We start from the raw sequence: 14151 nt of genomic DNA on the forward strand, positions 1-14151 counted from the left end.
CATTAATAGCTTGCAATATATCTTCCCCAATTGACTTAGCAGTCCTTGACTCATGCACACCACTGAAATCATTATTCTGTTCATAGGGTCCAAACTGAAGTCTTTTCCTCTTGTAAATGAAGCATTCCACTGAAGTTGAGAAAGAGGGATTGATTCAGGGGTGCTTTGCAATGTTTGAAAGCAGTGTTTAAGTACCAGTTGCAGGGAAAGGGCAAATGTTTTTAGGTGCTGCTTATGGACTTTTCAAAATAGGTGGCTAGCCACTCTTGGAAACAGCATGTCAGACTAGATAGATTTTGGGATATCCTTGTGAGAATGTCACATTTTCAGTTCTTAACCACATCTGTCTCAAAACCTTTCTAGTACAGGACAGCCAGCCTGTAACTTAACCTTCTTCGTTACTCTTTCTCTAGTTGGGAAAATCTGGAATTGCTAAAATCTGGATCCCAGAAGGCACAATGTTTATTCTGGACATGCTGACAGCCAAGATAGGGGAACCCAAAGATTACCCACCAGAAGGCATCTTTGATTTGCTTGGAAAGAATGTCAAAGTTACAATTGTGGAAGATGAAACCATTATTGAAGATGTCTTTGAAAAAAGTGAAATTCTAAATTGAACTGTTTGTGTTAAGCTGCAAAGTTACAAAGAAGAGGCTTGGAGATGTGATCCCCTGGGGTCTTTTCTTTCTGGCAGGTGAACATGCTTATATAGCAGCACATTGGTCATTTTGAACAAAGAGTAACTTATTTGCAACTAGTTGTTGCAGAGCTCTGGTTCAGGCGACTTTATACAGGGTGTGCCAAAAATCATGCCTCGTAGGCAATCTAATAGTCTAAAAGAGGCCATTATATTAGAATTTGGGAATGTCCGAGAAACTATTACTTTATTTAAGAATCTTCTTTTTTTAAAAAAATAAATTTTATTAAGCATAATAAAGCATAAAAACAGATTTTTTTTAAAAAAAACACACACATACTGATCCAACAAAATTCCTACATCCACATCCTTGTTATTCCACATTGCACATACCGTCTCTTTCAATCTTTCCTCTATATCCAACTTCACCTGTTGTTTATTTGAAATAATAATAATAATTATTATTATTATTGGCAATTATCATTATTATGTACTGTTCCTTTGGCACCGTTAGTAACAATCAATCTTACTACTACTACTACTAAAACTACATGAAATGATTGATCTAATTCATGAAACAAGAAAAATAATAGACACAATCTATCACTGTTAATCTGTAAAGCTGATAACTAGCATTTCACCCCACGTATTACTAATATATCTTATTACTAGTTCGCAAACATGTACGAATCTATCTATTTTTTCATCTTTCAAATAGAGATGTTAATTTATCTAGTTCTGCCAACTCTAACAATTTTAAGAGCCAATTCTGTATTGAAGGGATTAAGGCCTCAAGCAGACAGGGAAAAAGGAACTGGGCAGCCAAAACGGACTGGTATTTTACTGCTCCTTTTTGCCCTGGTTCTTCTGGGAAGAGCTACGCCTGGGATGGCCTTCAGCAGCGTTCAAGACCTTAAGGCGAATTGTGATGGCATCTGTTTGAAAGGGCGAAGCGGCTCATCATTTGGTTCAATTTTAAATGCTTTTTTCCCTTTTGATAAATGTGTTGAATTCACTGATGTATCTGCGCACGGAAGTAGTGTGATGGATTAAGTACTGATCTCACATTCTTAGTTCAGCAGAGTGCCTGATTTTATGGTAGGAAATAGGCTTGAGAGTAAGACATTTTCCTCTCCAGGCAATGCTCTCCTTATCAAATGTTGTCCACTTGGGTGCTAAACATCAGTTTCAAGACAAGTCTCTTAGGTTTTAAACACAAGAGACTATATAGGACTGAAAACAACAGCTACAAGGTTGTGGGTTCCCTTAATTCCCTAAGAAATTTGGTAATGGGAACTTCTGAAGCCATCTCTGCATTAAGCAATTTTTCTACTTTGATTAATGCCCCGAGTGCCATTTTAATTCCAAAACAATCCCCGTTCAAAAGCCTTGTTGCAGACAAGAGGTCCTAAACGGTTTGATAGGGATTGCCTAATTATAGGCATTAAGGCCAAGAAGCAACTGAGAGAGAACTGTATGATCACCACAGAAGGAAAATCTAAATGCCTTACCACAGGAGTATTACGAAATTAGAAAGAAATACAGTCGTCCCTCAATTCGCAGGGGATCTGGTCCAGGACCCCCATGAGATTTGAAATTTTGTGGATATTCAAGCCTCTTCCTCTCTCTTCCATGCTTTCCATCCCCTCCCTCCCCTCTCTCCTTACCTACCCCCCTGCCTAGCTTTGCCTCCGGGGCTGGGAAAGGACCTTCCTTCAGCCTGGGGGGGGGAGTGAGTCAGGGTGCGGGGGCCACCAGGGCCGGCCGCCATACCGATTCCCCTTCTCAATGGGCGCATGTTTCAGAAAGGCAGCAAGTGGGGGGGGGACCCTCTGCTCCTTCTCTCTGCCCAATTGCTTTGGAGCCAGCTCAGCTGATCCAGCAGAGAGAGGGAGCAGGGGGGAACCCTCTGCCCCATTGCCTTGGAGCTGGCTCAGCTGATCCAGCCCCAAGGCATTGGGGGTAAGATAGGGAGCAAGCGAGTGGACCCTCTGCCCCATTGCCTTGGTGTTGGCTCAGCTGGTCCAGCCCCAAGGCAATGGGGCAGAGAATGGGAGCAAGCGGGGGGACCCTCTGCCCCATTGCCTTGTAGCCGGCTGAGCTGATCCGGCCTCAAGGCAATGAGGCAGAGAAAGGGAGCAAGCACGGGAACCCTCTGCCCCATTGCCTTGGAACCAGCTCAGTTGATCCGGCCTCAAGGCAATGGGTCAGAGAAAAGGAATAGGGGGGAGAATCTCTGCTTCCTCTCTCTGCCCCATTGCCTTGGAACTGGATCAGCTGATCCAGCTCCACAGCAATGAGGCAGAGAGGGAAAGCAAGGGGGGACTCATTGGTCACGGTGAAGCGGGGTGGGGCATGCACCCAGTGGGAAAGGGAAATTGCCATGGCGGCCGGCCGGTGGGGCATAGATTACAGGCCCTGGTGGCCCCCGCACCCTAGCTCACTCTCCACTGGACTGAGGGAAGGCCCCATCCCAGACCCCGAGGCTAAGCTACGCAGGGGGGTGAAAGAAGGAGGTAATGGTGGAGGGGAAGGAAGGGATTGAAAGGAGTGCCATGGACGGAGGTAGGGTCGCCATAATTGTCCACTAAAACCAGGGACAAAATCTAAGACAAATTCTAGATCAAAATGTAGGACAACTGCAGGACAAAACTCAGCCCAAAATGTGGGACATTTAAGGTCCACCATTTTTCTTAAATGTCCTACATTTTGGGCTGAGTATTGTCCTGCAGTTGTCCTACAGTTTGGTCTAGAATTTGTTCCACATTTTGTCCCTGGTTTTAGTGGACAATTCTGGCAACCCTAGACGGAGGGGAGGGAGGAGGGTGAAACGGCAACCTCGCAAATAATCAAACCCGTGAATTCCAAAGCCCTGAATTCGGAGGGACAACTGTAGAAATCCTTGATAGCTTCTAGAAAGAGACAAGCACTTCAGAAGGGTTGGAGTATGTTGACTGAACCTTCACTAAATAAGAATTCTAAATTTTTAAACCAGTTATTTCACTAAATTCTTCTAATAATTCTCCAGAGGATCTTCCAAAACTAAAATAAATCATCCATGAATGCTCTAATCTGATACTCGTTACTTCTAATTTTTATTCCCTTGACTTCTTTATCTTCTCATATCCTTTTAATCAATATTTCAATTACATGGCGAAATAGTAGCAGGAATAAGGGGCAATCTTGTTTTGTACCTCTATTTATCTTTATTAATACCTTAGACATTAAAACCATGTCAGTTCATGAGAGTGATACATGTCTGTCACAAAAAAAGTATAGTCTTTGGCTGATCCATACTTTTACTTCTATCCATCAACTAATGAAAACTGTCCCATTACGTGGGTTTTTTTTGGGGGGGGGAGTTTCCTCTGATTATTCCTTACCTTTTCTTCTATTTCCTGTCAATTTTAGGATCTAATACTCCATTCCAATCCCTGAGTATTAGTATTCTCTCTTAATTATAATCAATTAACTCTTTTTTAGTTTCCTGTAGAATTTATCTCTATTCTCTAATGTACCATAGATGCCTACCATCAGTATATTTTGTGGTTGTCATTCAACCTCTATTCCTTCATAATGGCCCTCACTATCTTTGATTATTTCTTTTAATTATATTTTTAGGTTACTATATAAGACTAAACCCTTTTATCTTTTTTTTGACAATGAAACAAATTCTTTCCCAAATTTCAAACATATTATTTCCAAAAGATCTTTTTTTGTACAGAATTTAATCCCTTTATATTCCATCATATAGTCTTTATATACATTTTATCTTCTTTTACATGAAAATTTAGAGTTAATTTAATCTAATCCCCTTTAAATAAGAAAAACAATAATTTTATTTATTTATTTACCTGTTTTTCTTTCTCTTGTTAGAATTGGCTAGATTACTTCTTTTTCTCCTTCTTCCTCCTCTTCTTCTTTCCCCTTCTCTCATTCACCTGTCTTCCTGGTGTCTTCTCTGTTTCTTTCTTTGACCTCATATTTTTGGGTTTTCCCTGGTTTGTCAATTTGTGTGGTTTGTTGGTATCTTTCCCCCATGTATCTCCTAGATTTAGTCTAGAAGTCTTTTGCATAAACATAGTGTGATATCTTGGATATAGAACCCAACTCTAAATGTTTATGTTTCATATACACTTTACACACATAGCCTGAAGGCATGGAGCAAAGTTTTAGTCCAGTGAAGTAATCCAGATAAGGGAGACTCAACCTGAATAATTGTCTCTGAGGCATGACTTTTGGCACACCTTGTAAGTGTATTTTAAGTGCTGGAATGGAGCATGGCTCCAGTTGTAGCTACCAAATGGGAGGTGAACTGTTGTAAAACTCAATGTTAAAGAAGCCTTTCATGCATTAGGAAGGCACAAACATAGGTGAACATTTAACACCACTTGTAAATTTGTGGCCTCGCTCTTTACCATGGGATCTAGATATATGTTCTTTAAATTTGCAAATAGAAACTAGCTCATTAGGAAATAAGATCCTGGGTTTAGTGCTGAGGAAAGTTTGGGATGTAGGAGATCAAACCTTTGTACATTATGTCATTTTTTAAAATCAATGTGCCTGTAATAAGCCTGTGCAGCTGATTCATAATCATTTTATCCAGTTTTTGATTTCTGTAGTTTTAATTGTGCTTAAATAATCTTGCATTATCCTTGATGATTTTGAACAATAAAGGTGTTTGCAAATGTTGGTAACAGTGTTCCAAAGGTTCATTTTCACTTGTGAGTCATTTGTTGTCAGTTTAGGCCTATCCACTAGTTGGGCTATCAGGCGCATCAGCTCACAGTGTCCTTCCTGGACCGCTATAATGGGGCATTACTTTTGCATAAGCATCTAGGGATATGAAGCCTGTGGTGTTCCATGGAATGTAACAATTGCAGAATCCAAGAATGTGGCTTTGGCATGTGTTGTCCCAGTATGTAGATATCCCAGAGGAAGTGAGCCAACATACTCCAAATCCCTCTGCTGTTGGTTTGACTAAATATCTGCCCAGTCCTCTTTCAAATTACAATTATGCATTCTGTTAATGTTTGCCTTAAGAAAATGACAAAAGAATGGCTAGTGGGGTTTTTTTAAATAATGAAAACACAATAAAATGTCAGATTTGCTTTCTACACTTGGTGTCCATGAGAACAAGTTTGTTGTTTTTTCTGCTTCTGGTTCTCCGAAAGTCATAGGCGAATCCTGGCAGCTCCTTTGGTGCCCTGACAGTTAAAAGCAGGCTTGGAGCTGAACAATGGGTAAAAATGGGGCATTCTTGCTGAGCTCTTGTTTGAGAAGTTCTCTTGGCCTCTCCATCCCAAGTACTGAACAGCGCTTGCCAAGGACAGAACCTAGAAAGACAGCTGTCTTGGGAACAGAAAGGCTATAACAGTACCAGAAAAAGAGACATCCCCGCCTTTCTCAACCGGAGGGTCAAACTTTGGAGGTTTTCTGCATGAGGATCATGTTCCAGTAATGGGCAAGGCCCCCAAAAATGGTGTAAGTGCATAGGGACCTGAACCAAAGATATCACCATACTTTAGCTTAAAGCTCTTGCTGCCATTGTGGGCAGGAATGTGTGTGTATACAAAGCTAGGAAATTACAATATGATTGTATCATATGATTGGATTACTATTGAGCTTTACTGGGGGATGGGGGACACAAGGGAGAAACACATTGCCAAGTAGTTCAGCTTCTGAGTAGGGCTACATCTTACTTTCCTGATGAAGAAGCCAGTGAATCTTTGAAAGCTTGTATGATGTGTTTTATGTTTTTTAGCTGGTCCAATAAAATTCCCACTGTTTTGTGGATTGTGGATTTTGTTGCATTTTCTTGCATGGGCAATTGGACTACCCCTGAATATGCTGTTTTTAGTTGCTCTTGTACCAATCCCAACTCACTGAAAACAGGAGCAGACTGCATCTCATTCTGAGTCAGTTATCAGTCACTTAAGTAGATAAAGTAGACACTTCCCAAGGCACCCAGACAACTTTATTATTTTTGCCATTTGTAGGGTTCAGGAATTCAGTTATCAGTGCTGAGCTCCTGTTTGGCACATCAAACATGCAATCAGAGCTCCAAGCTCTTCCCTGAAAGAATTTTGTTTGTATAAAAAGAAAAAAGGGAATTAAGTAAATTTCCACAAATTACACCAAGATCATTTGACTACTCTTCAAGCCCAAGACTGTTCCAGTTATATTTCAGGTAACTAGTGGTTCGCGTTTCTTAATTTGCTCTCCATCATACTAACGGAAGATATACATACTTGGTCAAACATACTACAGATACAGAACTGAACACTAGTTAGACTCATCCAAGCTATTGTTTTTCCAATTGCCATGTATGGATGGGAGAGCTGACAGGGAAGAAAGCCTATAGAAAGAAAATTTACTCTTTGGAGTTGTGCTGAAGAAGAGTGCTGGGAATATTGTGGACAGCCCAAAAGCGGAACAAATGGGTCCTAGAACAAACCAAGTCTGAAGTCTCCCTGGAAGCCAAGATGACTAAACTGAGGCTGTCATACTTCGTCATACTTTGGCTACATCGTGAGAAAGTGTGACTCATTTGAAAAGACAATAATGCTAGGAAAAGCAGAGGGTAGTAGAAAGAGAGGAAGAGCACACACCAGATTCCTATATTCAATCAGGGAGGCCATGGACCTGAGCCTGTAGGGCCTAAGCAGAGAGGTTGAGAATAGGGGGTCTTGGAAATGTCTCATTCACAGGGTCACTATGAGTCTAGGTCAATTCGAAGGCAGTTAACAATAACAAACATACTGAGAGAGGGAAGTTGCAAGTTATGCTGCAGCTGCACAAAACAAGACAGAGTAGAGAGGCCAATGTTTAATTCCACTGCAAGGCCTTGGAGGCCTTATCGCCCCCACTCCAGAACTAGTGAAGCATGTTGTTCTTTCAAGGCTGAAAGGTAACTTGCTTAAAAGTACTTTTCACATACTAAAGAAATGATGGTAAAAGGGCTCTGATTCTTCTTGTTTTAAAAATTGCATCTGTATGTATCAGTTGACCTTCTGTATTGGGTTGCTTACAACTCAGGAAAGACCTGGAAAGACTTTTCATGTTATGGGGGGAAAAGCCACCATATAGACCATTCAAAGTCTATATTGTTTGTGAAGTCGAAGGCTTTTATGGCCGGCATCCATAGTTTTTTTGTGGGTTTTTCGGGCTATGTGGCCATGTTCTAGCAGAGTTTCTTCCAGGAACATGGCCAAATAATAATAATAATAATAATAATAATAATAATAGCTTTATTTATATACCGCCCTTCGAAACATCAGGGCAGTTAACAACAATAAATATCACACATACAATGCAAATTTTAAAACAATACAGTTAAACAATAAAAGAACTTGTGCCAAATCACCAGCTACTAACAGAGGGGGGAGAGGGCACTCAGGACAAAAAAGATCAGGGGTGGGCCTGCTTGAAAAAGAACGTTTTCAACCCCTTCTTAAATTGGGCCAGGGAGGTTGCTGAACGGAGCTCAATGGGCAGCGAGTTCCAGAGGGTAGGGACCGAGGTGGAAAAGGCCCTTCTAGTAGTATTAACTAATCTAGCCTCCGGAACTCTTAACAGATGCTGCCCGGTGGATCTGAGTGTACGGGGCGGATTGTACGGAGAGAGGCGGTCCTTTAAGTACTCTGGGCCCAAGCCATTTAGGGCTTTATAGGTTATAACCAACACCTTGTATTGCGCCCGGAAGCGGATAGGCAGCCAATGTACGTCTTTTAAGACCGGTGTTATGTGACTGGTCCTAGGTGTATTAGTGACCAGTCTTGCTGCCATATTCTGCACTAATTGCAGCTTCCGGGTATGGTACAAGGGTTGCCCCATGTAGAGCGCGTTGCAGAAATCCAACCAAGAGGTTACCAGAACATGTACCACTGTTTCTAGGTCCCCCCAGCTCAGGTAGGGATGCAGTTGGCGTATCAGCCAAAGCTGATAACAGGTGCTCCTGACCGTCGCATCCACCTGAGATGTAAGGTGGAGTGACGAGTCAAGGAGCACCCCCAAACTGCGTACTGAGTCCTTCACAGGAAGCGTGATCCCGTTCAGGACAGGTGGAACCACTGCCATCCCCGGGCCAGGGGAACCTATCACAAGCACTTCCGTTTTCTCTGGATTCAAGCTGAGTCTGTTTTCCCTCATCCAGCCCATTACCGACTCCAGACAAGCCACGAGAGGAGAGATGCCATCCCCGGTCACTGCATCAGTCGGAGACATAGAGAAAATTATTTGGGTGTCATCAGCGTACTGATAACCCCGCGCCCCATGTCTCTGGATGATCTCTCCCAGCGGTTTCATGTAAATGTTAAAGAGCATGGGAGACAGAATGGCTCCTTGAGGGACCCCAGATGTTAGGGGTCTCTTGTCGGAGGACACGTCTCCCAGCTGCACCATATGGAACCTCCCAGAGAGGTAGGACCGGAACCACTGGAGCACAGTGCCCCCGACTCCCACCTCTACCAGGCGCTCCAGAAGGATCCCATGGTCTATGGTATCGAAAGCCGCTGAGATGTCTAAGAGCACCAGCAGGGACACGCTTCCCCTGTCAATGCCCAGACGGAGGTCATTGACCAAGGCAACCATGGCAATCTCAACCCCGTAGCCCTCCCGAAAGCCAGTTTGAAATGGGTCTAGATAATCCGTTTCATCCAGGATCGATTGGAGCTGGATCGCAACCGCCCTCTCGATCACCTTACCCAAAAATGGCAGCAGCGATACTGGCCAATAATTATTGTGCATCAGGGGGTCAAGGGAGGGCTTTTTAAATAAAGGTCTTACAGTGGCCAATTTTAGATTCAATGGAAATTGCCCATCCCTAAAGGATGTATTGATGATCCGGTGTAACATTGAGGTTACCACCGGTCCCCCCTGAGCCGCCAGCCATGAGGGACAGGGATCGAGAGAGCAGGTTGTCTTCCTAACACTTCCAAGGATCCTGTCCACATCCTCGGTACTTCAGACTCAAAGTGATCCAGTTTAACCAAGTCCACGGAAGCTCTGGGCGCCTCTACTCTGGTTTCTGCTCTAATGCTGGCATCCAGACCTTCGCTTTTCCGAGAGATTTTATCCGTGAAGAAGTTGTTAAAACGGTCACAGCAGGCCTTGGAAGGTTCAAGGATCTGGTTCGGGGCAGGGGGGAGCTGAGTTAGCTCCCTCACAACCCTGAACAACTCTGCCGGACGCGACTCCGCGGACGCGATACGTGCACCATAGAACGAGTTCTTAGCTGCACGTATCGCCTCTCCGTAGTCCTTCAAAAGATGGTCCAGGAGAGTCTGGTCGGATAAGCGCTGGTGTTTCTGCCAGCGGTGCTCTAGCCGTCGCAGAACTCGTTTCCTTGCCCGGAGATCTTCCGTATACCAGGGCTTCCTTTTGGAAGCAGGTCTGAGAGGGCGCTTGGGAGCGATACTGTGTATAGCCCTGGAAAGATTGATATCCCAGATATCAGTCAGGGCATCAATGGAATCGCCATCGGTTCCAACCGTATACCCCTCTAGGGCTTCTTGGAACCTTTTGGGTTCCATCAGCCTGTATAGAACTGAAATAGCCCCAAAAACCTACAAAAAACTATCTATATTGTTTCTGTGTGCCTTCAAGTTGTTTCCAACTTGTGGTGACCTGAAGGCAAATCTATCATAGAGTTTTCTTGACAAGATTTGTTCAGAGGAGGTTTGCCATTACCTTCCACTGAGGCTGAGAGCATGTGACTTGCCCAAGGTCACTCAGTCGGTTTCATGGCTGAGCAGGGAATCAAACTCCAGTCTCCAGAACTGTAGGACGATACTGCAACCACTATGCCACACTGTCTCTCTATAAAGTCAGACATTATATAGGCTCTATATATAGAGTCTATATAAAGAAACAGACGTTGAGATGCAGAAACTTTATATCAAGGACTATAGAGCACTTGAAATATCAGAGTGCGTACCACAAATATACACAGCTATTTGGACAAGGGACTTGCTTCTATAAAGTGACTAAGAAAGTTGAAATTCCTAGAAACATAGAATTTCTGCACCCAATAACAAATCTGTACATTTGTACATGCAGGAAACATCCCAAAACATAAAGCTGTCTTCTTGGAAAATGAATTGCCATCTAAGAAGTGATTCAGTTATATATAGTATCGCTACTCTTTTCTCCCCCTACTCAAAAAAATTCAGAAGTACCTATTGGAATAGTTATCGAGAAGTGTCGTTTCTATAGCCTGATGAGAAGCAAGAGTTCAGTTCCATCTTTTTGTTGTTGTTGCTATCAGCCTTTAGTTTATCTTACATATTGTTATTGTTCCTTGCCACACCCTCAGCGCAGGGTAAACTGGCTCAGTAAATTTGGCATGAAATGTGTGTAGGTGAATCATCCCGTCTGTTACGTTGTAAAAAGACAAGACGCCAGCCTCATAATCCAGAAAAATCTCTCCTTGTTCAGGATCTTCCTCTGTCCGAATTGAGGTTCTCTCTCCATTACAGAATGCCCAATATTCAAAGTCAAACCTTTTGATACACCAAGATGCCCAGTTGCAGCCCAGACGGCAAAATTCAGAGTCCCCTTTTCTCTTGATAGAAGGATAAGTTGCCCCAATCCACCATCCTTGCTGAGCTTGAAGTAAATCCACTTCCCAGTAATGGCTCCCTGCAAGGAAGGAATCTCTGCTCAAGACCTGCCAGAGCTTGTCAAACCTTTGTGGGTGCGAAGGGTACAGTTTTCTCCTCCAGCAGTAGCTTATAGAAAGACGGTCCTCAGACAAGGTCAGCCTGGGATGCAAACTATTTATCTCCAGTGTGGGGGTTCTTGCATCTGTAGGGAAATATTCAGAGATGACACATCACCTATCATGGGGTTTTGACAAGTTTCTTCAGAGAAGATTTGCCATTGCCATCCCTTGAGACTGAGGGGCTGTACAGACTGGCTATTAAGGCTGGCCTGGATGCCAAGTTGGGCCATGGCGTCCACATGATGCACAACTCAAATCTGCCCACAGGCTGGCATGATGCTGTGTGCTGCACCGCACAGCAGGCAGCATCATGTCACTCCTCTGGCATTGTGCCTACATGACGTAGAGCCTAAGGAGCGTTGTAGAGCCATGGCACTGGCAGCTATGGCACCCTTTCTGTGGCGCAGAAAGAAGCCACTTTTTGTGGCTCCTTGTGCTCCATGGAAAGGCAAGATCAGGGCCATGGTGTGCGGTTGCTGCGGCCCCGATCTGGCACTAAAAGAAGCAGTCTGTACAGCCCCTAGGAGAGTCTGACTTGTGAAACTGGGATTTGGACCATCTCATGAGTTCAAAACTTAAACCACTACACTACTATAAGTCACATTGCTAAAATACAGAATTCTTAAACAAGGAAAAGCACTTCTCTCATTGCCTTGAATTTTCATCATTACCTAGAATAACAAATAACCCAAACCTGAACTTCACCACCTGTTTGCCCAATCTAAATATAAAGGAAAACAGAAGACAGTAAGGCAAACTCCTTCTGGCAGAATCACTTCATGTAATAATGCACTCTTGTTCTAATGGTGTATTATGCTTGCAATTGCACTTTTTCCAGGGTCAAAAACAAGTGGTGCTAGTATGCAGGCAAATCTGTCAGCTCTCACCAGCCCACTTCTGCAAGGACTGACTCTTACAGCACAGCACCAATAGGCTTGGTCCACCTGCCACCTCTACTTATATGTGTGTTTCTTCTAGCAGTTTCTGGTCCAGAGTTGCTGCAGCAACATATAATAAGCACACTTTGGACTGGACGACTTTTGGGAATCCTTCCAACACTGAGATTTCTGACACGATAATCGATACTTCCTCTAACTTTCCAAGATCATTCCCAAGAGATCCTTCTACGAGCCAGACAGGAGAGATGGACTTGTTGTGTACCTTCAAGTCAATTCTGACTTATGGCAAGCCTATCATGGAGCTTTCTTGGTAATATTTGTCTGGAGGCTTTTTGCTGTCTTCTTCCTATGAGGCTGAAAAGAGTATGACTTGACCAGGCTCACCTATGGGTTTGTACAGCTGAGCAGAGATTCACTGCATGACACTGTTTTTCCAAGTTGGACTAGGGGGACATCAAGTAGAATCGCAGATGCCCAGCATATATGTGGGTCTTCAAGAAAAAGCGGAACTAGAAAAGTCTCCAGTGATGTTAGCACATTTGAGGAGCAGCGCATTCTAATGATTTCAGCATTGGACAAGGACATTGGGAGACCAGGGTGCAAATCCCGGCTCAGCCATGGAAACCCATTGGGTGGACCATGGGTAAGTTACACTCTCTCAGCATCAGGGGCAGGCAATGGCAAACACCTTCTGAAGAAACCTGCAAAGAAAGCCCTGTGGTAGGGTCACCTTAGTATCATCCTAAGTTGTAAATTGACTTCAAGGCACACATCAAATTAGTACCTTTGGATTAAATTTTATATTTGAGCATATTCAAAGCTTTGTGAAAAAATTATTTTATTAGAGTATTTATAATCCATAAACAATAGTATATATTTCACCAAAAAACTGAACACACCTGAAACCTCCCCCAACCTCTGTCTCTCTATATAACAACAGCTCAGCTTCTTTTCCTGGGGCACAACTGTAGTACCTTCAGCTTCAGTCACTGACATTCTGCACTTCTTACCATTTCTATTTCAAATTGAGAAAAATCTGATTCAGAGAGGGAGAGGGACAGACAGATAGACAGACAGAGGTTTGGGAAGGTATGGAAAAATTTCCCCAGCAAAATAAAGCATTGGATTTTTTTTTTAAAAAAAACACCCACATCACTGGTGAACAGCTTGGTGCTCCCATGCTTACCTTTTTTGAGCCGTACTTTGAGTGGCTTCTAGAAGATGGACTGAATGGTCTCCACAAAGCTCTTGAAGTGGTTTGTAACATGTTCAAATGTCACAGGCACCGGAGCCAACTACTCTGCAGGGATCCTCTGCTTCAACATTTCCTTTTCTATTGCACTGTACTCCTGGCAGGGGAGAAGAACATTTTTACAAGTTTTGAATGTTGCCTGCCTTGCGTTCGTGAGTTTCCATACTTCAACTACAGTATGGTAGGCATGGTACACAGTGCAAGGAAAAGGTGGCCGGTAGGTATTTTAGAGAGCATGGAAAATAAGGGAAACCAGATCATTTCTTCAATCCTCCAAAATGGAGCTCCTTCAAATCCAAAGGATTTACTTCCAAGTAAACCTGCAGGTTCTACACTGATTATTTTGCAGTGAATAATAATAATAATAATAATAATAATAATAATTCCATAATAATAATAATAATAATAATAATAATAATAATGGAATGATGAAATGGATGAAGAGAATGATAGGAGACTAGATGTAGATGAAATAGATGAGAAGAAAGACAAGAGACTAGATGTAGATGAAATAGATGAAGAGAACAACAGGAGAATAGATGTAAATGTGGCTGAAATAGATGAGGAGAATGATAGGAGAATAGATATAGATGTAGATGAAATAGATGAGAATGACAGGAGAATAGATGTAGATGTGTCT

General features: G+C 42.9%; 1 pseudogene; it reads right to left on the reverse strand.

Annotated features, from left to right (window-relative positions):
* Positions 1–10848: 10848 nt before the first annotated feature.
* Positions 10849–13255, reverse strand: LOC149323219 (tripartite motif-containing protein 14 pseudogene; annotated as a pseudogene).
* Positions 13256–14151: the final 896 nt, after the last annotated feature.

The sequence above is a fragment of the Sceloporus occidentalis genome, unplaced genomic scaffold (assembly GCF_023333645.1).
Source record: "Sceloporus occidentalis isolate IW3139 unplaced genomic scaffold, rSceOcc1.0.p SCAF_1, whole genome shotgun sequence".
Taxonomy (NCBI): domain Eukaryota; kingdom Metazoa; phylum Chordata; class Lepidosauria; order Squamata; family Phrynosomatidae; genus Sceloporus; species Sceloporus occidentalis.